Genomic DNA, 23095 nt, shown 5'->3' with positions numbered 1-23095 from the left:
GTTCGAACCGAGCTATTATCACGAGCTAAGCGAAGTGGAACCTCAAAAGCGGAGGCTTTAGCCAGAGCACCCATCCCCGCTGAAGCCTGAACCTCCGCCTGAGCCTTTAACTTATCAAACTCGCGCTTGGCTCGGCCAGCTACGTTCCGAAGGCGCTCCAGGTCCTCCGTCTTTTTCTGCAACTGAAATAAATGAAACATTAGCGTCAGGAGCTAGAAGAAGGAACACACACTCACACGGAACAAAAACTACCTGCTCCTTCAGGTAGCTCTCATAACTCAAGCTCCGACTCGCCTCATACCGTAAGCATGCCAACTCGTCTTCTCTCTCATCACAAAGAAGCCTGAGGGACTTCTCCCCATCCACGGCTTTCCTCAGCATGGCCACACGACGAAGCAGCTCAGACTTGAGCTTGTCAAAAGCCTATGAAAGAGAAGCTCGACAAGAGAGTAAAAATTACAAGACTATAAAATCAACACGGATGGCAAAAAACTCACCTCGGAATAGAGCCGCTGAGCTTCCTCGAAGGTTGAGCGCACATCTACTGTTCCGGCTCCATCTACCCCGGAAGAACCACACCCGATGGGGACCCGATCACTCAGCATATGCGGCTTCTGGTCTCGGGCACCCCTCGAAGTACCTTCGATGGGGGAAGACATATCCTCGCCAAGCCTCCAGCCTGGAGTCATCTTGCTGTAAGCACCGCCACCTTGCGAAAGCCCCTTTTGATCATTATTATCGCTCCGAAGCCCAGGAGCTGGCGTTTCTTCTCCCCCTCCAAGAGGGCACGGTCTCGCTCCAAAGGATTCTCCAGCTCCTACGGTGATAAGGTTAGTACGCGTAAAAAGAAAATGCCCTTAAAGGAGCAAATCACACATTGCGTACCATGGTCTTTGGCCTCCCATCTGCCATTAGACAAAACTCGCCACTTACGCTCAGTGTAAGCCGAGCAAGTCACCAGCTTCTGAGCCCAGTCCGTCGGGTCGGGACCTCGCACGGCGTCCTTGGAATTGCTGCAGAAAAGGAAAGGGAGGCGTATTTAAAGAACCTGTCTGTGCAATAAGCAAAACTACGAAGGTACGAGTATACCACTTACGTGTAAAATTCCACTCCTCATGGAATGGCAAAAACTCCACGGGGGTAACATTAACGTCCGTACTCGAACGAATCGGCTCATCCACTCCTGATCCCCGTCTTCTTCGTCATCAACAACGAAGGGTGTGGTGGATCGGCATCGTAAGGTTAGCAGACCTCGATGGTGAAAAGGCTGGTACAGCCTGATAAAATGGCTGAGCGTGAATTCAGTTCCCGCTCTATCCGCAAAGAACCTCATCATCAATACTATCCGCCAAAATGACGGATGAATCTGCGCCAAGGTGACCCGGTATTTTCGACAGAAATCAAGCACAACCCTATAAAGGGGGTCTAACGTGAAGGGGTACGTGCACACGTTCAAAAACCCCTCAGCGTGATCCCTCTCTCCCGGGGAAAATACACGCAATATACCTTCTCCCCCCATCCACAGTCTCTTCTCACTGATTCGAGATGCTCCCCTCCTACTAAGGAAATAAACCTCGAAACATACTCCCGATGACCCCGAGCGTCTAGGTTTAAAAGGCCTTCAAGGGCGGAACTCCCCTCTCCTCGCCGAGCGGACCTTGGTGTGGCAGCCATAACTGTGATAAGACTAGAAAATCCAAGCGGAACCCTCAGAATCGAAATGGTGAAAGCCTTGAAAAAAAGAAAATAAAGCTCCACGAAGGAAGACAACAACTTAGAATAGCGGAATCATCAGAAGGGGGAAGGCAACCCTATATATAGAAAAAGCAGCGACTACCCACCGGCCACAAAGGCCAATTAAAAATACTGGTTGAAACATTTCTCATTTTGGGAAAATATGCCAACAAAGTCGCCTCGATCATTTCATAACCATGTCATACACTTGATGCCGCCATACAACGTTTTGGGGTCAGCGACCCCCGCATTAACCAAGTCCCGAGATGGTACCCGATTTCGAGGACCTCTGTCAAAAGGAAGATATGCATCGGGAAGCCATTAGCATCATTACAAGTCCCGAGATGGAACCCGATCTCGAGGACCTCTGTCAAAAAGAAGATAGGCTCCAAGAAGCAACTATATCATTACAAGTCCTGAGATGGTATCCGATCTCGAGGACTTCCATCAAAAGAAGACAGGCTCCAGGAAGCCATTAATATCACAGCAAATCCCGAGATGGTACCTGATCTCGAGGACCTCTTCCAAGAAGAAATTAAGCTCTAAAATGAGCCACTCATATATAAGCTTAATCTCGGGGTGGCACCCTACTTCGAGAATTTCAGCTATCGCGAGCTCGGATCGTCTACCCAATTCTCCGGACCTCAAATTACCTAAGCTCGAGCCAACTCCCACTCGAAGGCCACCGATAAAGCATTAAGGATATTTTTCATTTTCAGATCAATCTATCTCTATTCTCAGACACCCGAGCAAACTCCCTCTCGAGTGGTATCGCGGGGTTTAAAAAGCTGAACCAACGGGATGCCTCGGTTATTGCAAGGGCCTACGTCATAAGTATAACATCATCGCGGGAAGTTCAGAGAGATGGATATCAAAGTCGTTTCTTATCATTCCACTCTAAGAAACGCGGGGACTATCTGCGTACGGTAAAATTGGAGGGTCCAATTTTCGGCCACTATAATGCCTGGTGAGTAAGGTTTCTAAAGGCTCAAGACCACAGTCGAGATTTCTCCTGAGTGTAAATCGATGTCCAACCTCGAGGTAGCACAAGTCAATGGTTACGGTAGAACAGTGGGAAGTTCCCTAGGCGCACGACTAGGGCTGACAAAACCTAGAGGGCTAGCTCTGACCCGTATTAGGGCATTGAGTGGCTATACCTGCCCCATATCTTTGTAATTAATGCTCTTGACAAAACCTGGAGACGCTCGAATTGCCTGCGATAGTCCTCTCTCAGTGTAACAGGAAGGATCTTCTCAAGAAATATCTGAGAGAATTGGTCCCAAGTCAAAGCAGGCGACCCCGCTGGTCTAGTCAACACAAAGTCATTCCACCATCTCTTGGCGGACCCTATCATCTGGAACGCAGCAAAATCGACCCCATTGGTCTCTACTATCCCCATGTTCTGCAGCACCTCATGGTAGTGGTCAAGATAATCTATGGGTCCTTAGAAGCTGCCCCAGTGTAATGAACCGGAAAGAGCTTGGTGTACTTGTCCAATCTCAACAAAGCCTTAGAAGACATAGCTGATCCGCCACCGGTCTGTGCTGCAACACCCGGCGGAACTTCTCCAATTGGCTGAGCTGCTGGAGTTTGAAACTAGGGAGCCATCTGCTCCGGAGTGTGAGTATCAAGAGTCTGAACTCCTCCCCCAACCAGAGAGACGGCTAGTGCCACAGGAAATGTGCCGATCTGAGCAACACTCTCCATAAGGACCGCTAGACAGACCAAAGCATCCTGAAGTACCTAGGTAGCGATGAACCCCTCTGGAACCTAAGCTGGCCCTGCTGGAACGGTCTGGGCCGGAGCCTCCTCATCAAACTCTACCTAAGGCTCCGCCGCTGGTGCTGCTGCTCGAGGTCTAGGCTGAGCACTGCCTCTGCCCCGGCCTCTAGCACGGCCTCGGCCTCATCCTCTGCCCCTCGTAGGAGCTGCCACTAGGGGCTCTAGCTGGTGCTCAGCTGACGAAGCGGAACGTGTTTTCGCCATCTGCGGAGGAACAAGAGTAGAGAGTTCAATTAGCATTGAGAGATCAAATCGCACGACAGAGAAGAATAGAAGTTAAATTGTTCCTAAACTCTATAGCCTCTGGGATAAGCACAGACGTCTCCGTACTGATCCCTCAGACTCTACTAAGCTTGTTCGTGAATTGTTAGGCTTAGGCAACCTAGTGCTCTGATACCAACTTGTCACGACCCGAATTTCCCACCATCGGGACCGTGATGGTGCCTAACATCACACTTGCTGGGCAAGCCAAAGTTAGAGGTTATTTAGATATTTCTTTCTAGTTTTAGTAATCATTAGTAAACAAGCAAAATGAATTGAAATAAATTTAAGATGCATAGATATCGGTTTCGTTTACATAATACTCCTACCCAGAGATCTGGTATCACAATTCGCGAAAATACTATGATTTAAACATCAGTCTGAAAGAAATTACAACTATTTTGGAAATAAAGAAAACATCAATATAGAGTTGTAGAAGGGGACTCCAGGGCCTGCGGATGCCAGCAGGACTACCTTGGGTCTCCTAATTGAAAATATCTGCAACCGACCTCTCGATCAGCCACTACCTGCTCTAAAATCTGCACAGAAAGTGTAGAGTATAGTATTAGTAAAACCGACCCCATGTACTGGTAAGTGTCGAGCCTAACCTCGACGAGGTAATGACAAGGCTACGGTGGGGCAATTACAATATAACCTGCATTTAGTGTATAATAAAAATAGAAAGAAGAATAGGATAAAATAAAGCAGTAACTTGCAAGGAACGATTGCAGAACTCAATTGTCTTATCAGTATCCAGCTATAACCAATCCTTAAGTGAAATGCAAAGCTACCGAATAACTTACACACTAGAAGAAAGATACATAAACACATAAACTGATGTGGTGCGCATCCCGATCCCACCATATATCAATATCAATATGAATATTCACCCTTATTACTCCATATCAATCCACCCTTATTACTCCTATTGCGGCGTGCAACCCGATCCCACCGAACAATAGCATTTCACCCTTATTCCTCCTCAATATATCGCCCTTATTCCCCCTGTTGTGGCATGCAACCCAATCCCACCGTACAATAGTGATTCATCCTTATTCCTCCTCAATATATCATCCTTATTCCTCTTGTTGTGGCGTGCAACCCTATCCCACCATATTAGCATAAATTACTCAACAAGTACAGAAATTTCACAAATTAACTCAAAACTCTTCACAATATTTAAACCTCAAACCAAAGCAAATGGAAAGCTTGTACATTATGAAACTTCACACAAATAGTGCTACTCAGTGAAACCAATCCAAAATATACCATAAAACACCGATAAACCAGCTTAAGCCAATAATATGAGACAATGAAACTACGGGGTAGTTAATAACTTCAACAATGAAAAACAATGTCTGACAAGTAGCAATTAAGCATAGAAACATCGGTAAAGCATGTAGCAGTTAAGGCAGGGAAGACGATATAATAAGAACGGGAAGAAAACAGGTAAAACAGAAAAATTAGCGGCGCATAGGTACTCGTCACCTCACCTATACGCCACTCACATGGATTTTCACATAGCAATTAAGTCAAGGATTCCTAAGCCCTCGAGTCAAAGTTAGACACAACACTTACCTCGATCGACAGGCCACTCACTGCTTAATTACCGTTTTTCCTCTAGATTCCACCTCCAAACCACTCGTATCTAGCCATAATTAACTTAATAACATCTAATATTTCTAAAGGAATCAATTTCAATACATAAATTTAGGTTTCCCAACATTTTCCCCATAAAGTAAAAAATCGACCCCGGGCTCACTTGGTCAAAACTCGAGGTTTGGACCAAAACCCATTCACCCATTCACCCCCGAGACCGAATATGTAATTAGTTCCAGAATCCGACCCCAAATCGAGGTCTAAATCCCCAATTTGCAAAAATCCCTAATTTTACCCAAACCCCTAATTTCTACCATGGAAATCCTAGATTTTTTGTTGGAAATTCATGAAATGTGATGGGAAATTGAAAGAAAGTGGGTTAGGACTACTTACCAAAGTTTTGGGGAAGAATTGGTCTTGGGAGAATCGCCTCTAGGATTCTAGGATTTGAAAGATGTGGGGAATGGGAGAAAATCCCGTCTAACTAACGTTTTGAGCAGCTGCAGATGTAGCATTTGCGACCTGAGCTTCGTAATTGCGAAGCTCGCAAATGGGAACTCCTCGCATTCCTGCTGCCTTTGCAAATGCGAACTATTGTTCGCAAATGCGACCTTAGGTGATCGCAATTGCGATCCTAATCTTCGAAAATGCAAAGTCCACCCCCCAGCCCAATTGCGATGAACTCTTCACAAATGCGAGGCTCGCATTTGCGAGCCAGATCTTGAAATTGCGAAGTCTGGAGACTTGAAGCATACTCGAAAAGTTTTCTAAGTTCAAAACACTCTGTAGCCTATCCGAAACTCACCCGAGCCCTCGGGGCTCCATACCAAACATGCACACAAGTCTTAAAACATCATACGAACTTGCTTGCGCGTTCAAATAACCAAAATAACACCTAGAACTACCAACTTAGCACCAAATCAAATGAAATTCTCAAGAACACTTTGAAATTCCTATTTTCTCAACATGTTATCAATGTATACCTCCATTTTATTGCCTATCCGACTTTCAAACATTTTGTTAACGAGCCTCTGATAGGTGTCTCCGGCTTTTTTAAGCCCAAATGGTATCACATTATAGCAGTATGTGCCAAAGTTTGTTATAAAAGAAGTTTTTTCTTGATCCTCCGGGTTCATCTTGATTTGATTATACCCGGTAAGTATCAAGGAAACCAAAAACTTGTATCCGGCCATAGCATCAATCATTTGATCAATGTTTGGCAATGGAAACAAGTCCTTAGGGCACGCCTTATTTAATTCCTTATAGACTACACATATTCTAAACTTGTTGTTCTTTTTTGGTACTACAACTACGTTGGCTAGCAATTCTGGAATTTTACCTCTCGGATGGAACCAATATTGAGTAGTCGGGTTACCACTTCTTTGACAAACATGTACCTGACCTCCGCTATCAGGAGTTTCTTTTGCCTTACCGGCGGGAAGTTCGGATCCAGGCTTAGCTTGTGCACGACCACCTCTAATGGGATACCTGTCATGTCCGCGTGCGACCATGCAAAACAATCAATCTTAGCTTTAAGAAAATTTATAAATCCCAACCTGAGCTCGAGATTTAGTCCTTTTCCCAGATAGAACTTCCTCTCCAAGAACTCTTTGAATAAGGCCACTTTCTCGAGTTCCTCTGTGGTCTACTTGGTCGCATTCGTCTTCCCTGGTACCTGAAGATATCTTGGAACTTGATAAGATTCCGATGACTCCTCGCTTTATGTCTTCTTTCGGAAAGACACAAGGCATAGGTTCTTGTGATTGCTATTTGGTGAGCTCCTTTCTCTTGCTGCTAGAAACAGTTACCGTGTTCAACTCCCTTGTAGCCGGTTGATCTCCTCTAATCTACATGATTCCTTCCGGGCTTAGGAATTTCAACAACTGATGATATGTTGAGGGCACAGCCTTCATCTCTTATATCCATGGCCTACCGGGATCACATTGTAGTCCATGTTGCCCTAAACTACTTCGAATTAGGCGGTCTTGGTTACCCCTTCGGCGTTCGTGCGCAACAGGATCTCCCCTCGGGTTGTCACACTTGTCAATTTGAATCCAACTAAGAGTTTTGTTGCCGGAATGATGCTTCGGATCAGCGTTGCTTGCTCCAACACTCTCCATTGGATGATGTTGGCTGAGCTTCCCTGGCCAGCTAAAACATGCTTAATTTTTTAATCTAAAACATTAAGAGAGATTACCATAGCATCACTATGTGGGAAAAGGAGTCCGTCAGTGTATTCCTCCGTGAAGGTGATATCATCTTCTGCGACTTCCCGGAGTCTTTTGTTGTGAGTCACAGATATCTTTGTTTTCTTTGGCCGCCGAGAAGGTTACACAGTTGATTTCATTCCCTCCAAAAATCATCTTGGTATTCAACCGAGGGGAGTCTCGAAGGCTCTGCATTGTCCCGGCTTCGACCATAGTTGTGTTTGGCTCGATTACTTAAAAATTCCCTGAGATGGCCATTCTTTAATAATGTCGCCACCGCTTCACGTAGATGCTAGCAGTCCCCAGTTCTATGGTCGTGAGTCGCATGATATCCACACCATAAGTTAAGATCTCTCTGGCTGGGATTGGATCTAATTGGCTTTGGTAATAGTGCTTCTTTGATATTCTGCATCACCGATACAACTCTACTAAGCTAATATTGAAGTTATAATCCGATAACCTGGGATATGTGGAGTCCTGGGCCCCCGGTACCTCTATTTATTGCAATGCCCTGTTGTTCCGACCACAATCGTCTCTTCTATCGGGAGCGAACTTATCCGAGGACCAAAACACTTTGCTGCTACATCCCTCTGTTCTTTCATATGGTAGGAAACAACCTTTAAAAGACCGCCGATCCGCATCAAAGTCGCTTTTAAACTTGTCTTGGTTTTAATCTCAGTCCCGTCTCTTGGTTGATGTCCGAAACCCGTGATGATCGTCTTCTATTCTTATTTTTGACTCGTAACGGTAGTGGACATCCTCCCATGTAGTTGATTAGAATTCAAGTAGGCTTTCCTTCAACTTCCGGGAGTCATTGGAGCTTCTTGGATTCAAACTCTTTGTGAACGCCTTCGCTGCCCACTCATCTAGTACAGCCGGTAGCGGCATCCACTCTTTCTGGAACCGGATCATGAATTCTCGCAGCAATTCAGACTCACCTGCACATTCTTGAATATGTCTGCCTCCCTGGCTTGGACCTTCTTGCCCTGGCGTGGGACTTAATGAATGAATCTACAAGCATTTCAAAAGGGTCAATTGATTGGTTGGGCAAGAGTGAATACCATGTCAAGGGCCCCTTTGTGAGGTTTCACCAAACTTCTTTAGTAAGACCAATTCGATCTCATGTTAAGACAAATCGTTCCCTTTCACAACTGTGGTGTAGGTTTTGATGTGTTCCTGCGGATCCGAAGTCCCATCGTATTTTAGTATGCTCGGCATCTTGAACCTCTTCGAAATTAACTCTGGCACTGCACTCGGCTTAAATGGAAATTGCATGTATTTTTTCGACTATGTGCCTTTCAAAATTAGCAGTGCACCCGGAATCTGATCCATTCGGGCGTGAAACTCCTTCGCATTTTGATCATTTCATTCGTTCATTTTTCTTATAAACCTCATGAGCTCGGTTTTGAAGGGGTCATTCCTGTTGTCATTCTCAGACCCGCTACCGGTTCCCTCGATGCCATAGAAATCGACTTCACCCCTTGGGTGTTTTTGTCAACCCTCTGAGTCGTTTGATTTGCAGGAGCCCTAGGAGGAACTGGGGCCCTTCCGTTTGCATTATTGGAAGCACCTGATAACGCTTGTTTTAATTTCGTCATTAACGGGTCCTGCCTTGAGAGGTGACTCATGATTGCTTTCTGCTGTTCTCTTAAGATTTTCGCTGTTTTCACGACATGTTCCTCCTCTGCGTCATCGAAAGTTGGATCCCGCACATGCCGAGGATAATGCCCTTCACAAACCGAGGTTGCTTCGTCCCCTTCGTTACGGGTGTCGCTGATTCAGTCACCATGTTGAGGCAAATCTTCGTATCCCTCAACGTTGTGTGAGATTTTGACATCAATAGCTGCCATTTCTGATTTCTTGCTAAGGAAAAATCAAACACGTTAGTAATAAACGTAATGATCAAAGCAATTACAAAAGTGTCTAAGCCCCACGGTGGGCGCCAAATTATTTACCCGTAAAACGGTACAGTTAAATTTGTTAAGTGGTTTATAGACAAGCGAACTGATTTGATCCAAAAATGATAAAGAAATAAGATTAAAAATGAGACAACAATTGAGATTGGGGAAGATGACAAGCCTGGCTCCGAGCGCAATGTCTCCGAGGACAAAAATGAAAGCAATGATAAGAACGAGTAAAGTTATTTTATTAAGAGCAAAAGTGAATGTAGCATATATTTGACCAGAATTTCCTATGTTACAATGGATGCTGAGCCTGCTATTTATAGCTATACCTAGAGAAACAAGACCGTATGATGAAGTCTCACTTAAATGATAATAAATGTGTCATTGATGAATATATAACGGCATGCCATAAATGCAAATAATCTCTGTAACGGTTGCTCATTTATTTTTTAAGCATATTCTCTCATTGAAATCTATTCGCTGACAAATACTCGGTCTGCTCCCGTTAGCCACGCTCCTTTCGGGAGTTACCCGATACCGATTGCAGGTGTCGCACCCGGTATTGGTTATTACTTGACTCGCCTTTTATCTATCTTCGATTCATCGTGTCATGCTATCATCCGACCATTTGTTATAAACAAATTTTACCCCCTATAATACTTCGAATAGGTCGAGCCATCATCGAAGAAGTAATTTTCTGTATAGAATATTCTGCAAAGAAAAGTTTATAGTGATAATACTTAGATCTGTTTTAAAGGTTTTGAACAATTTGTGTGGAAGAGCTTTGTGGCATATACTGCTTTTTCTTTAATCGTTGACGAGAGAGGTCGGCGTCGCTCATGAAGACATTATACCACCTACGAAAAAGATGTAAGTGTTTACCCTCAAAGACGGGTAACTATTAAATTTGTAAGTGAAGGATACGTGGATTAATTCAATACAAACTATAAATATCGCTAGATTAAATAGATAAAAGATGTAATAAATTGTCAAACCACTTGAAAATAAGGGGGGAAAGGTTCTGGACTCGGCTGCAGCCTCAATGAGATATCCATCGTCGATCCCAGACTTATAGTAATGAAATACTGATCAACAAACATAAGAACATTGAATAACAGAAAAATAATAGTATATAGCCTAGATATGCATGTTACCATGTTAATGAATACTCAGACCCGCTTTATATAGTAGGGGAGTCCTACTCTGGTACAATTCCATAAAAGGTAAAAATCTTTCGTTTAACTAATCACCGGATTTTCGCCAGTACGTGCCGAGATCCACGCCGTGATACCTGGCTGGTCATGGATATCACAACCTTCTATTTATTGTGTTCGGTTGCCCGATAATGCTCTTTGAAGACTTTTGGGATTTGGACCTATCTCGGGTCATGGCCCTAATATTCCCAAGGGTGGCCGTCGATCCCCCGGACCGTGTCTCGATGAGACCCTTGCCTTGATTCTGGCTCCTTATCATCACGTCTCTTGCTCGATTTACCTTATCATAAATCGGGGCATCTCATAGGCCCGGTTTTACCCTTATACAGATAGTCCCCTCATTTCTCGGAGAGTAAGTTTTATAGAAACGACGAGGAACGACATGAGTTCATTGATACCTTCTTCAAAACACTGTGACTCAAAACGAAAAAGAAACCAAAACATCCCATCATTCGTGTCATAATGACCCCAAACGCGTGTCAGCTATTGGCAGGTCGTTCCTGGATGCGAAACGGCACAAAATCTTTATAAATACTCCTTGCTTCGTTCATTTTTTACTTTTGACCAAGCTTCTACCTTCGATTCTTCAAGATATCACTGCCTTTCTTCATTCTTCAACTTTCTTACCTTCGTTCTTCAAGTTGCAACCTTTCTTTTACCCTTCACTTAAGCCAGCGTGCTTGATTTTCTCAGCAAGTTTCAACTCTTCATCTCCTCATCTTCCTTCACACTTTCAAAGCTTTTACCCAAACAAAAATGGCGAAGTCTTCCAAGACTGGTACCTAGAAAGGTGCTTCTTCTTACTCGCAGCTGACCACTAAGGTCGAAGAGACCACCCCTGATGAATCGGCAGCTGAGCCCCTCTTAAAAATGTTCGTCCCCGGGGGTGTTCGGTTAATGACGACTTCAAGGTCAAAAATCCCTCTTCGGTTCAAGGCCGATGTGAGGTGGTGTCACGGTACATCTTCTCCATTACTGAGGCCTTTCTTCCTGCAGTTCGAAAGGACTGCGGCTGGGCTGATAAGGATGTGGTGATTCCCTACCTGATGAGGACATTACTACCCATGTGGAGGGGTATTCGAGTGTTACACTTATCCCTTCACACAGGGCCCGGTGGACCCGGTCATTCTGGATTTCCGTAGGAGGTACAATGTGTGCCTCGACCAGATCCATCCGTCACTTTAGAGGATTGTAATCCTCCTCCGATTTTTTGTGAACAAAATGGACACTTGTTTGTTCACCGTCGACCATCTACTCTGCTTGTATAGTCCCGGAATCTTCCGAGGAGACTGATAAAGCTCGTACGCCGGGCTAGAAAAGCCCCATTTTCATGTATCGATGAGGAGCGGGATCGGGACTAGCAGAGACGCTTTGTCCGGTTGAGGGCCACTCCCCAAGAAGTGGAACGTTTCACGTAAGTTTACTTCCTTTTAAATTCTAATTTTATGTTTTATCTTTCTTTTTCTCATCGGTACTTGCTGTGGTGCAGCCCTCGCTTGAATCCCAAACACCATTCCTCGGCTCATGGAGTGGATCGGAGGAATTTGTTCGCAGATGCCTTACACCGAGCACTCGTGGCACTGTCACACCTCCTTTTTTCCTACACCCCCGGGAAGGGATATATAGGGGAGTTTTTTCCAATTTAAAGTGACAATCGAAATGGGATTATTTATTTAAATAATTTAGAGTCGCCACTTGGGATAATTTATGGTGTCCCAAGTCACCTGTTTTAAATCCCGAAAGAGGAAAGATTGACTCTATATTACAGTCCGCGAACCAGAAATCCGGGTAAGGAATTCTGTTAACCCGGGAGAAGGTGTTAGGCATTCCCGAGTTCCCTGGTTCTAGCACGATCGCTCAACTGTCATTATTGACTTATTATCTGATTTTTAGAACACTTTCAAACCTATGTGCAATTTTAACTTTAACCGCTTTTATTCATTTTTAAGGAAGATTGCAACGTCATTTAAAATATGTCTTGAACCATGTCACATAAATGCACCCGTAGTTCGCAACACATTTTCTCTAACGTTGAGATTTGGATTTGGGTCACATAAATGCGCACCCGAGTTTAGGAAGGTAAGTTATTAAAATAACGCACCTAAAGCAACTACGCGTTTGCAACTTTGCGAGGGCCATGAAAATTCGCTAAATGGCACACCTCGATTTCTAAGGATACACAAGATTAATTAAAGGAGGTCCATGCAATTGTCATTTTGTTTGGCACGGCGCACCTCAATTTATTCTAACCTCTAGACTTAATTATGAGGGCCATAGCTATTTGTGTTGTTTAATATGGCTCACCTCCACTAATTAATTAAGGAAAACTTGAAGGATTCTAAGGATTAAACTAAAGGTTTTACCCTACTAATTTACTATAAAAAAAATTGTATTGGAGAACCACAAACCCAAAGGGAAATTACTTCACTCAAACAATTGGACAGACCCTTTTAACCATATCTTCAAGCTTTGGGCTCAAAATGAGCCCAATTCATGGTGAGGGAAGGCGCCCAGGGATCTGAATCCGGCTGCTATTCAGCTGGGCCTGCGTTAGGCCCAGTTTATACTCCCAATTGTTATGCCAATTCAAGAATGTTAATCAAATGATACCATCAGGGAACATAAAATTGATTTAGCAAACTTAAAACCCCGTATTTAAAATATCAAAACATAAACCGCCTATTCAGCCTTCTGATTTTTTATATTGAGTACACCTTTGGGCCAATTCGGCTACTGAAATGATCCAGCAACCAATGAGTGAGCTGTTGGGCTCAAGGGACAATTACTTATAACCTCAAGGCCCAAAGTTTAATGAACCCAAACCCTGTAAAAAACAGAGTTGAGGATCAAAGACTCAGGATCGAGTCTTTAACAAAGCAAATAACCCCTTTACGCTTAATCACAACCAATAGACCCCATCATCACCCAGTAACTAGTATACCAGGCCATTTCGGATACCATCAGGAACAACTGCTTGATTTCAAATTTAACAGATATCTATGTTGGATTCAAATTCGAATTGAACCTACAAATACCTCATGGAAACTCAAACCAATGACTAATACTAACATTAACCAATTCAGAAAAACAACATGCTAATTATTTGGATCAAAATCAACATGAATTCACTCTTTTAAGTATATGAGCACCAAAAGCAAAACTGAAACAATGTGTAACTAACAACCAGATCTCTTTACCACCCAAACACACGTAACAAAATGTAATCCATTTAAGCTAGATCTCGGATTGGAGCACATTTTGTCCTCAAAAGCACCTACTTATCTTTGTGGTACATGAATGAGCAGAAAACTTCAGTGGCAAATATATTACAATTCATACTATAGAATGTTGAAAGAAAAGAGGAAGCAGGAAAAAAAAATCGATTACAACTTGGATTCAACCAACTTTTCACTCAAAATACATGCTTGCAATCAATTGTTGTCCACAGTTTGAGATGTTACCTGGTAATGATTAAAGGAAATGAAACCAAAGAAAATGAAGTATCAGCAATAAGCAATGGCAGCAGTCAGCCCAGATTCAATCAATTTCAAACAGAAAATGATGTGCAGCAGTCCAAAAACCAGTTTTAATCAAGCAAGAGCCCAACAGACTTCTAACCAAACTTTTAAAAACCAAACTCAATCCATTTTCGACTCCTCATACATCAGAAGTAACTTCATAAATTCAAAAACCTCTGGGATGAAAGAAGAACTCTAATGTAATTGTGAAGTTTTGGTATTCTTAGACCCCTTTAGTATTTCAGCCGTCTCAGTTTTTCAGTATTTTTATGGATTTTTTTATCTCTTCATCTCTTCTAAAATTTGCCTTGATTATCAAGTTAAGGTGCCTTTATAGGCAAGGCACTAGGCCAGCCTCAAAGAGTTCAAAATTGCACTTAAAACCTTCTAAAATTTTTACTTTTGCTTAGAAATCCCTAGGTTAAAAATAGATTTTCAGCCTAGTCCCCACCCCAGCTTCCTAGAAGCTTCCTAATTCAGTTACTCAGAGATTCCCTACCTAGAGTCCCCAAATTACCCTTCAACACCCATGTTATTACCCTCTTCCACCTAAACCAATGCAGGCCAAATTGATTCTCAAACCTGGGCCTAAATGAATGGACCTCCAATTCCCAGGTCTGCCTCGCCCCAAACCCAAAAGAAAGTCTCAAATCCAGTAGTGAAACAAAACAAAAAATAACACTCGAATCAACCACACAAAGGCTTAACCTGTTAGAACCCTAAAGTGTTGAACCCGACTCCATTGATTAATTTAAACTACCACTAGCTAAAAGGGAAAAAGGAGATTTGAAACGGAACCTGATAATACAGTACAGCTGAGCGTATTGGTGCCATTTAAATCAACCCAATCAGAATTCTAACTAAATAAAAAAAAACAAGAGGAGACTGCCATATTGATTTAAATAACCCATAACAAACAAATGAAAAAGCGAGTGGTAAACAAAACGAAACCAAAATCGAAAAAAAACAAGAAAAATAACGCAAAAGATGAAACGGACATACCATCAAAAGAGAGAACATGTACGGTCTATTTTTCTAACAAAAACATACAAAGGATTCGATGAACAGCGTCGCTTGACAAGCTTGCCGGTCTTTGGTCTTGCATGGGGTCGGTGAGCCTCGAAATGAGTCGAAATTGATGCTAATCGTTTGCTCTCATGGAGAACAGCCGATTGGCATAAGTTTCGACCCATTAACGTCCCGACACCGCTTGAACTTTTGAAGAAGGGAGCAAAACCTGAGCTTCGAATTTGGCATCAGATTCAAGATTTGGAACCACGGGTGGGGATTTTGGGGAAGTTCGGGTTAGATTTGTGCTCCATAGAGTGTGGGGGTTGTAGAGGAGGAATTTGGGTTTGAATGGATGGTCCACCACCGGCAGGAGATGGTGAAGAAGTTCAGGGCGGCGGGTCTTAGGGTTAGAAATGAGGGAGATGAAGTGAGGCGCGATTGGAACTGGCTTGTCTCTGGGGGAGTTTGGACAGTGTTATACAATATTGGAGAAGTTTTCTAAGCCATTGGATGGAACGAAATGAAAGTCCAGGATTGATTAAAGCCTATGAACCCAAAACGGCGTCGTTTCACAGGTCTGGGCGGCTGATCACTTGGACCGGGTTTGGGAGGGGGGGTCGTGGGCTGCCTGAACGGGTATTTGAGTAAGATGGTTGGGCCTGAGACATGTCAATTAAAAGAATGGCCCAAGCAGATTTTCTTTTCAAATTCTTTTCTTTTCTTTGTTTTTATTTCAATTTAATTTCTTTTATCTTCAAACTCTTTTTAATTTCTTTTCAAATTAAAACTAAAATAAACCCTAAACTAATTCCTAAATCAAATTAAACCTATCACATTGAATTAATTAACTCTAACTAATAACTACCACAATTAATTAAAAACCAAATTGAAGGAAAAACTACCAAAATTCCAAAATTAAAATTAAAAAGTGCAAAAATAAACTATTTTTTGTGATTTTTCCATTTTTATAAAACAATTAATTTGCTAATTGGTCTAACAAATGTAAAATTAAATCCTAAATGCAAATGCAACATATTTTTGTATTTTTCATGAATTAGATAAAATAAACGTGCACAGACAAATGCAAACAGTCGACAAAAATGCCACAAAAATCTACGAAATTGCAAACAATGGGGAAAATTCATTTTTCTTGAATTTATGGGAGTAATTCACATAGGGGAAAAATCACGTGCTCACACCTGCCCCTCTTTGCTCGAAAACACGAAGAGTTTTCGTGTAAAGATAAAGTGAGCGGATACGAGCAATTTTTGCCCGTTTGAATACTCCGTGAGAAGCATTTTTGAAAGATTTGACTGCACCCTGCTTCTGAGATTGCCTACATATCCTTGGCTATAAAGGAATCAGGTCAGTGTAGTTCGGGAAGTTTCGGTAGCTGGGACTACCAAGAAGTTGTGATTTCACTGTTGCTGCTGCTGCTGCTACTGCTTACTGAACCCCTTATTACACCATGTCAAAATAAAAAGAAGCTAGACTAGGCTATGATCTATGCATTACAAAAATCCTATCTGTATCCTCATGCTTGATCTTGTAACTCCTGTTGCCTTGTTGACTTGTGTTTTCCAGGTGAAGTTCCTTTGTTGCCGACTTGAATTGTAATTTGAGATGCTTTCCCTTTTCTCCAGGTGGGCGCCTGATTGCTGAAACTCAAACAGTATTCCCTTGCTTTCCAAGTGGGCACCTGATTGCTGAAGCTCGAACTGTATTCCCTTGCTCTCCAGGTGGGCGCCTGATTGCTGAAACTTGAACTGTATTCCCTTGCTCTCCAGGTGGGCGCCTGATTGCCAAAACTTCAACTGTATTTCCTCTGAAACTGCTGCCTTTGAACCTGATTACAACAAAACAAAAGAAATTTTCCTGCCCCAGTTTGGTGCTGGGCGCATCTGTGAGTGTTAATTGAATCATGTTACCAAATATCTCTAAGAATTTGAAAGCTAAATCTCATTATCCAGGAAGGTTCTGAAAACTCCAAGTTAAATGACAGTTTTTAAATCTAAATTATATCTTCTAAAGGTATTACTTCTACTATATCTTGTTATCTAAGAAAGTATTAAAGCTACAGCCCATTATCCAGGAGGGTCCTGAAAACTCCTAATTGAATCCTATCTCAAGTGTGAAAACTTTGAAACCAACTTATATTCCTTTTGGGGTACATTTATGCTAAGAGTGACAATTTTATGGCTGAATTATGCTACCCTACAACAGAACTTGCGCTACATCTTGTTATCTAATGGAAATCTTAAAGCTAGGTCCCATTATTCAGGAGGGTCCTGACAACTCCTAATTGAATCCTATCTCAAGAATGAAAGCTCTGAGACCAACTTATATTCCTTTGGGGTGCATTTATGCTATATCTTACTACTTATGATTGTTTTGAATTTTAAACTATGTCCCATTTTTCAGGAGGGTCCTGAAAATCAAAAATCAAGTCATATCTTAAGAGTGACAATTTTACGGCTGAATTATACTACCTTACAACAGAACTTACGCTACATCTTGTTATCTAATGGAAATCTTAAAGCTAGGTCCCATTATTCAGGAGGGTCCTGAAAATTTACAGTCAAACTTGTCTGGTGCTTGCTCTTCCCCTACGGAAGGTTTCTCTGAAACAAACAAAATTTCCTGCCCCTGTTTCAATCAAAGAAAAAATTTGTCAGTTTAAAAATATGGTGGTTGGTTTGTGGCCTTGACTTTGAGGGCGATTGCTCCTTCACTTCCCATGATCGCTTTGATTTCCACTCGAAGACCTTGCTTGTTTATTGACTAACCACTTTCTCAGTCACCCTTATCACGGAAAATACCTCTGATCCGTTCAAACCCAATACCATTCATCTGTTGTATCGTGTTCTTGCATTGACATGTACAGAACCTTTGTGTTTCTCATGAATCCCAAAGCACGTTAATTGTCGTCCCCTCAGTGCGCATGCTGTTCTTTCCTGACTTAAAACACCGGCCTTGGCCTTGAGGTCTATTGCTCCTTCACTTGCCATAATAACTTTGATTTCTGTTTGGAAGACCTTGCTTGTCACTGGTTAACCACTTTCTTTGTCAATGTGAGCACGTGATTTTTGCCCTATGTGAATTACTCCCATAATTTCAAAACAAAATAATTTCTTTTCATTATTTACAACTTTGTGAATTTTGTGGCATTTTTGTTAATTGGTTGCATTTGTCTGTGCATTTTTCATTTTTGTTCAATTAATAAAAAAAATACAAAAATAGTGCATTTGCATTTAGGACCTAATTTTCTACTTTTTAAGATAATAAGTTAATTAATGTTACAAAATGAAAGAAAATCACAAAAATAGTTCATTTCGCATTTTTTAACTTTTAGTTTTTTGAATTTGTCATAGTTTTCTTCTAAATTAGGACTTAATTAATTTTTAAGAAAAGCGATTAGTTAGTTGTTGAATTTAAATCAGGTTTTGTTTTTTTTTTTAAATTTTATTTTTAACAAAAATCTAAAAATGAAAAAAAAAAGAGGAAGAAAAAGAAAAAGAAAATAAAAGAAATTGAGTTCTTAATATAAAGACCCAATTTGGGCCAAATCTACCCCAAGCCCAAACCTTGCACCTGAAGCCCGTTCCAATACACGCCCAGACCCAGCCCATACCCGTTCCTACCCGGTCCAATTCCCTTACTAATTCCCTATTTCTATTATATAGAAAAGGAAATATGGTCAACCAAGGGCATATATATCATTTCAAAAAAAATATTGTATTGTTTGCATTTTTTAAATGCAAATTGTGTCATCCTTGATATACGTGGACCCCACATTCGCTTGACCACATCACTCCTTTAAAAGTTTAAATATAAAGTTGATTAGACTATACTTATTTTCGTTAAAAAGCATATCTATGTTTCTACATGACTATCTGTGAATCTTTTCATGATTTTGTTAAAAGGTTTTCCGCCTCATTTTACTTACCCTAAAATTAGGGCCCAGATCTTTTCAGATCTGTCAAGGTTCCTTAATTTGGAGTATTTTCTCTTTATTGTTTTCGTGTATCCATGCAAATCTATGTTATTCCTATAGTTGTTTTTAATTAATTTACTCATCCTGTAAATTAGTGTTTCAGATCTTCTCTAGTCCGATTCTTTGTGCTTTTCGAATAAACCTCTTGTCCATGTTCATTATACACAGTGTGATTATTTCGCCCTTGTTTCTCTGCTGACTTTATGGTTTACCCAAAATTAGGGTTTTGAAACCCTTTACTGAGATTTTAATCTTTCTTTTCCTGTACGATGCTAATACTTTCTTATTTTGTTAGATTTTATCTGTTCTTACCTTATTTGGACCATTATCTGATCAATAATTTATGCTACTTCCCTTTGACTTAACCTTACTGGCCTGATTTTATGCTCAAGTTATTAAGGTCGACTTCTAATTAATTCTGGAATTATTCCTTACCTTATTTGACTACCGATTGAGTCCATTAACTGATGCTAGCCTAATTTTATGCCTGTTAATTGATCTATGCTGACCTTAATTGATGGTTAATTGATTTTCATACCTTATTTGCATGTGACTGGTTCATTACCTTATGTGTTCTACTCTATTGTATGCTATAACAAAACTTCAACTGTATTCCCTTGCTCTCCAGGTGGGCGCCTGATTGCCAAAACTTCAACTGTATTTCCTCTGAAACTGCTGCCTTTGAACCTGATTACACCAAAACAAAGGAAATTTTCCTGCCCCAGTTTGGTGCTGGGCGCATCTGTGAGTGTTAATTGAATCATGTTACCAATATCTCTAAGAATTTGAAAGCTAAATCTCATTATCCAGGAAGGTTTCTGAAAACTCCAAGTTAAATGTNCTTCCTTGTGCCCCATGAGATGAGACATGATCCTAGAAAGTGAGCCATTCCAGAAGTACTTTTCCTGTCCACAAGATAACCTACATAGTCAGCGTCAACATACCCAATAAGATTGAAATTGTCACCTGAGGGGTAGTACATGACCAGGTCCTGTGTTCCCTTTAAGATATCTCAAAATTCTTTTGGCAGCCTTCAGATGAGATTCCTTGGGATTGACTGAAACCTTGCACATAGCCCCTGTTGATACCCAATTTTTTTCTCATATATATATATATATATATATATATATATATATATATATATATATATATATATATATTATCAAAAATAGTGCACATTCATTTACAAACATGCACAAGTATTTTTATAATTTTTTCTATAATTTTAAAGGCTTTAAACCAATTTATTTCTACATTTTTATACAAATATCCAATAATTATCCCTCGTATTATTTTTTACGATGATTCAATCATCTAAATTCATCATTTATGCTTAAATATTTTAATTGCATCTTTTATAAATACATTTGCATTCTTTAAGCTAGAATTGCACATTTTGCAATAATAGCCCATGCATATGCATAATTATATTATCTATACAGAACATGACTTTTTATATTTTTATAATGTTAAGTACTTATTTTAAATCATTTTCATGCACAAATGACATTTTTACTATTTACTAATTATTTTTATAAATTATTTTACTGATTTAATTGGGTATTTAAAATCTAGCCCCTTTCTAATTAATTTCGGACCTAGTCCAATTGTATACACCAGCCCAATACCCAATTACCCCTACCCAATTAAACCACCCGACCCGGAAACCCCTTAAATCAGGACAGTTGATCTCTGAGATCAACGGTCCACACCACCCTAGCCTTTTTTAACTTAACCAAACCCAACTCTAATCCCTCATAACCCCAAACCCGCCGCCCCTGAATGCTCTCAACCTCCCCTCTTTCACTCTCAAACCCTAAGCGCCGTCACCCCAAATCCCCACAGAATCCCCTTTGATTCCAACCAGATATGGAATCATCTGGTGACTTCTTACCTTATCCGGTTCCCTTTCTCTACTGGATAACCGATTATGGTGTTACATAATCACTTGCCTAACATGGCAAGTGGATCTCTCTTGTTTTGAACCAAATCTGGTTCGAATCTTCGTCTCTTTCCATCTATGTTCTTTTTCCGTCTCCTTATGGCTTGAATCTCTGAGATTTTTGCTTATTCCTTATTTTACCCTAAAGCTAGGGCTTAGATCCTTTGAAATCTGGTGAGATTTGTTACTTATTTTCATTAAAAATCATATCTATGTTTTCGCATGACTATCTGTGAATCTTTTCATGATTTCGTTAAAAGGTTTTCCGCCTCATTTTACTTACCCTAAAATTAGGGCCCAGATCTTTTCTGATCTGTCAAGGTTCCTTAATTTTGAGTATTTTTCCTTTAATGTTTTTGTGTATCTATATGTATCTATGCTATTCCTATAGTTGTTTCTTTAAAATAATTTATTCTTCCTAAAATTAGGGCTTCAGATCTTTTCTAGTTCGATCTTTGTGCTTTTCGAATAAACCTCTTGTCTATGCTCATTATACGCAGTGTGATTATTTCGCCCTTGTTTCTCTGCTGACTTTATGGTCTACCAAATTAGAGTTTTAAAACTGTTTACTGAGATTTTATCTTTCCTTTCCTGTACAATACTAATACTTTCTTATTTTGTTCGATTTACCTGTTCTTACCTTATCTGGACCAATGTCTGATTAATAATTTATGCTACTTCCCTTTGACTTAACCTTACTGGCCTAATTTTATGTTCTGGTTATTAAAGTCGACTTCTAATTGATTCTGGAATTATTCCTTACCTTATTTGACTACTGATTAAGTCCATTAACTGATGGTAGCCTGATTTTATGCCTATTAATTGATCTATGCCGACCTTAACTGATGGTTAATTGATTTTCATACCTTATTTGCGTGTGATTGGTTCATTACCTTATGTGTTCTACTCTATTGTATGCTATAAAACCCTTCCCCTTTTCCCTTTTAAAAGACACTCGAACTCTCCTATTCTCACTACAAACTTAAGCTCTCTCTTGCTATTGTTCTAACTTCTGTGCTAAATGGCTATTATTTGGCCGGCTGAAAGCCAAGGCCAAATTATTCTGGAACCTACCTATTTCTGCATACTTACTTTCTCTTTTCTACTGGTATGTGCTAACTCCTGTTATCTTGTTCTGTTCCATGTGATTATATGATTAGTTTACTTCAAACCTCGATATGCTTCTGTTTGCCACATGTTTTCTGTTCGCTTTCATCCTAACTAGTATGCCTTAATTCATGTTAACCTACTCTGTTCTATGTGCTTGTGTGGTTAGTTTACCTTAGCATGTCTGGCCCATGATTTCTGTTTACTTCTTTCTAGACTAGTATGCTTTAGTTCCTGCTACCCTGTGCTATGTGTTTGTTTGGTTAGTTATTTCAAACTTCAGCATGTTTCTGTTTAATACATGCCTATGTGGTCCCACCTAGTGATAATTAATAAACTAAGTAATCTTTAGTAATGACCTTAGTGGATTCAGTTGTATGCTCCCAATTCAGAACAGGTTTAGGTATTCACAATATGTGTGGTCGGTTCTGTCTGTAATTCAAGTATCTCTACTCTTGTTGTGATTGTTTTAAATGAAATGGTATATCATCCATGTCTGAACTAATACCAATCTGCTAAATAGGGACTCTGCTCTGTTTGTAGTCTTGTAATTTGAACCTGTCTGTTCCTAAGAAATCAAACTGTTTTCTAAAATTGTCCCCTACCCCTTTTATATACTATTTTTTAAACTTCTACTCTTAGCTATCTAGGTTCCTACCACCTCCAGTGTGAGTACTGCCTAGGGTCCCTGAGACTCCTTTGAACTCTGACACATTGGAGCTGGTTTTCCAATGAATTCTATATTGAATGTGTGGATCCAGTGTGAGCATTGCCCGGGGTCCTTGAGGCTCTTTGGGAACTTGGACACACTGGAAGCCTGGC

This window comes from Nicotiana attenuata, chromosome 9, assembly GCF_001879085.1.
Source record: "Nicotiana attenuata strain UT chromosome 9, NIATTr2, whole genome shotgun sequence".
Classification (NCBI taxonomy): domain Eukaryota; kingdom Viridiplantae; phylum Streptophyta; class Magnoliopsida; order Solanales; family Solanaceae; genus Nicotiana; species Nicotiana attenuata.
Note: the sequence above shows the minus strand (reverse complement) of the source record.